This window comes from Lactuca virosa, chromosome 4 (assembly GCF_052849685.1).
Source record: "Lactuca virosa cultivar CGN04683 chromosome 4, Lactuca_virosa_CGN04683_v6, whole genome shotgun sequence".
NCBI classification, from domain to species: Eukaryota; Viridiplantae; Streptophyta; class Magnoliopsida; order Asterales; family Asteraceae; genus Lactuca; species Lactuca virosa.
In genome coordinates this window covers 298,359,027-298,363,304 of record NC_136429.1, presented here as the reverse complement: position 1 = coordinate 298,363,304, position 4,278 = coordinate 298,359,027, and the positions used below count along the sequence as shown (strand labels likewise).

General features: G+C 35.7%; 1 pseudogene; it reads right to left on the bottom strand.

The window, feature by feature from the left end:
- Positions 1 to 1,929: 1,929 nt before the first annotated feature.
- Positions 1,930 to 3,654, bottom strand: LOC145108421 (allene oxide synthase CYP74A2-like; annotated as a pseudogene).
- Between the last annotated feature and the right edge of the window lie 624 nt (positions 3,655 to 4,278).

The window sequence follows — 4,278 nt, the reverse complement described above, 5'->3', positions numbered from 1 at the left end:
AACTGTAAGTATATCTCATAAACTATATTTATTATAGTTTATATGTTTGTTTTTCATCATGTTTTCTGAGTATGTAAAGTAGTGCATATGATTCATATTCTATTCTGAGCTTTGAAAAGTAATATGTAAGTTCCATAAACTATACCTATTATAGTTTATATGTTTGTGTTTTACTGAAATGAAAACCTTTGTTTAATTTGTAAAATTGTAATACGATTGTTCTATGAAATTCAACTTTTAAGTCCAAATGGTACTAAAACAGTTTGCAAAATTTATAATTTTTGTTTAACGAGTTTGAAATCATTTGATACTTATATAAATATAATATTTATATAATTATGATTAAATAAACAGTCGAATAAATAATTTTACCCCAAGCCCACAATCAAACAAGGAACAGGAAATGGAGTCAAATTATCAATTCTAAGCCTGTTGAACCCTAATTATATAATGGGATAATGACTTAAAAGGGTAATATATTTTTCGATTTGTACACATTTGGTCACTGAGGTTTTTTTTTCGTCCTCATTTACCCCTTCAACTTGTTAAACTGTACACATTTAGCCCTTATGACCGACTACTTCAAGTTAGCCGGTAAAAATGACTTAATAGGGTAATATATTTCTCACTTTGTACACATTTAGTCCTTAATATTTTTGTACACATTTAGTCCTTAATATTTTTTTTGTTGCAAAATAAGTTATTTTTGTTTTTCTACTCATTCAGTACTTATGAATGATTTCTTTAAGTTTTTCTCACGACATCTTACGTGTGATAGCCATATGGTGGTGGGATGGGTTGAGGCGGTCGTGCTATATGCTATAGGCCAATATACCTGGTGTGGGCCGGCTGTAAGCCGTAGGTACGGAGGCTCGAGAAGAGCGGTTGGGTTAAGGCGGCAGACCAACAAACCCTGGGTATTCCAGTACGATGACTAATTGGATCAGTTGCATGTTGGCATTCCAGTCCGATATCTGATTGGGCCAATGTATTCCAATCTAACGAGTGTGGGCCCGTTATGCATGATAATACGTTTGTTGTATCGGATATTTTAGGGGAAATTCGTTAAACTTTGTGCTTACCCAGTTGTTTATGTTTTCAGGTTCTATCGTTGATCGTGGGAAGACGAAGGCAGGACTGTACACACTCATCAACAATATTGAGGATTCCGCGTTTCCTATATTACTCTGATTTTCGATAAATGTATTTTGGAATAAACGTTTTTTCTTAATAATAAATTTATAATTAGAGAGTTTTGCCTTATTTAAAAATGAAGTTTTTTTGGTTGTGAAAATAAGACGTTACACATAAACATCAACAGCCCCACACACTTCATTAATGATTGTCCCACGTAAGATGTCGTGAGAAAAACCTAAAGAAATCATTCATAATTACTGAATGAGTACAAACACAAAAATGACTTATTTTGAAACAAAAAAATATTAATGACTAAATGTGTACAAAAATATCAACGACTAAATGTGTATAAAATGAGAAATATATTACCCTATTAAGTCAATTTTACCGGCTAACCTGGAATAACCGGTCATAAGTACTGAATGTGTACAGTTTAACAAGTTGAATGGGTAAATGTGAACAAAAAAAACTCAGTGACCAAATGTGTACAAATTCAATACTCCCTCCGTCCCAAAATTATTGTCCACAAACAAAAAACACATATATTAAGGAAACATTAATTACACTAATTTTATTCAATAAAATGACAGTTTTATCGTTACTTTGCATTTAATATTCAATTAAATGCTTAGTTTGTTAAGTAATAATGATGATATTTTGGTACAAATGTTATTTATTTTTAAAAGTTGACTATTATTTTGGGACAAACCAAAAAGGAAAGATGGACTATAATTTTGGAACGGAAGGAGTAATATATTACCCTTTTAAGTGATTATCCTGAATTCTAAAAATAAAATTTGACTAAATGAGCACAATCAATCACATCATCATCGTGCATTTGGATTTTTTTTCGTGTATATATAACTACCCGATCATATAGTTCATACTACTTTTATTTGTTTGTAATTATTGTTTTCTTCTAAACAAAGAAAAATATTTTATTCTTATTTCCAAATTTACCCTTACCCAAAGTTTCAAATTACTCTTCAAGTACTAGCTCTCTTCACGGACGTCAGAGTGATACTCGAACCCAAAGCAGATGCACCGACATCGATGGTGAAAGAGTCGTATCGCCGGAAAAGTTCAACCACGAACAGCCTCGTTATCAGCACAACAAAGTCTTTTCCGGCACATTGCTTATTTCCGACCGTTGAACTCTCCGTCTCCGGTCCATTAGACCAGCACACATACTTCAACAGCTTTTCTCCGTCACCAACGAACCGATCGGCGACAAATTCCTCCGGGCGGTCAAATATTATCGGGTCCTTGGTTGCAAAAGGTTGGAACCCGAATAACATCTCACCTTCTTTCACATTGAAAATAGCGTCATGTGACTCAATAGTAAAGTCAAGTTTAGCTTTGCCATATTGGAGAGGCACTGGTGGGTCAATCCGAAGGCATTCGTACACGACAGGACTTCATCAACGGCATCTGATCTATCGCTGCCATTGTTACCTTACCTTCGCCGTAGGTTTTTATAGCACCTCTGATCTCTTCCGCCAACTGGGCATGCAAATTTTCACCGGCAAGCCCGATCCATTTGAGTGTATCGGGGAATAGGATCTTGACACCACCGAAAGTATTGAAGCACACAGCGAACAAGATATTGTGTAAAGCTTCTTCTTTTGGAATCTCTGATTTCATAGCTTCGTCAATAACAGTAGTGGCAACTGACTCGAAGTAATCGTAAAGTTTCTGGTAACTACTCTTTACCAGGAAAGACGGTAGCCGGAAGGTATGGAGGAGAAGTTCCTCCAAGAACCATGGAAGTCCAGCGGTGAGGATTGGGCTGAGATTGAATAACACCCACTTGGTAATCAGCGTTGGACCATCTTTTCCGATATTTGTTTCTTTCGGGTTGGAGTTGAAGTAAGCCCGGCCTAAGAACCGGAAAGCTGCTACCTCACCGGCGTCGTTGAATGGAGCTTTACCGTTTTTGGCTAAATCTGTTTCGAGACTCTCGAAGAGCTCGGTGTAAGTGGTTTCGAATTGAGGAATGACTCTGCTGCTTGAAGATTTGAGCATGAAGAACAGGAGGTTCTTAAGCTGAGCATGTCTAGGCTCGGAAGGGTCGAGGTATGAGAGTATACGGTAGCCGCCGGTGAGTTTGGTGGAGGGCATGTAAGTTCCGGTGAACAGGTCTTTCTTTTCGACTTTGGAGACATCAAAGAGAATAGGAAAGCTTTTGGCGTCGAGAAGGACGATGACTTTTGAGTTGCTGCTGATGAAAGGGCCAGGTGGCATGTTTGCACGGAATACCGTGGAGTTGAATTTCTGGATGCAGGACCTGAAGAACTCGTCTCGGCTGCCGGTGCCATAGAAAAATTCGATTCGATCTTTGATTGGCCCGAAAAAGGGAATTCCATAGGAACCTGGGATGTCACGGAGAGGACGATCAGTAGAGGTGTTGACCTCGGTAAGTGTTGGGGAAGCTATAGATTGCTTTTCGGAGGGGACCGTACCACGGCGGACAGCGGTGGTGAGTGCTGCCGGGGAATTAAGTGATAGAGAATCCATTTTTGAGTGTTTGCATGAGTGAGGACATAGGACGATCGTATATATAGAAAAAGATGAATAACAATTTGTTATATTGTTATTTGTATTTGTATTTATATTTTTTTTTTGGAGCTTCCATTATTTATTAACTAGGTGTGAAATCCATGTAATACACGAACTTTTAAAAAGGAAATTAATATATTTTGTTAAGCATTACATGTTTAATAATTTACAAAACTGAATTTAAAAAGAATATCAATATTAACTGTGAATGAATTAATTTTTGCAAGTTTTTGCAAATTGTCGTGAATTTAAAAGAGATTGGCAGAAAATTATGTTTTTCAATTACGAAGGTTGATTTAAATTTAAATTGATTTTAATACATTATTTGACAAATTAGGTGAGAATTTATGGAGACATTTAAGTTTCATTATTTTCTTTATTATATTTTTAGATTAAATTTTTTTATAATTTAATAAAAAGCCAAAAAACCACAATTTGCCAAGTAGATTTAAATGAAATTGAAAATTTTTTAAAAATACCATGTGACATATTGAATTAGGTGATGACATGTGGCAAAAAACTTTCATTTATTAGGTAGGATTCATTGTAATTGTTTTTTAAGCTATCGGATATGGGCAAAAA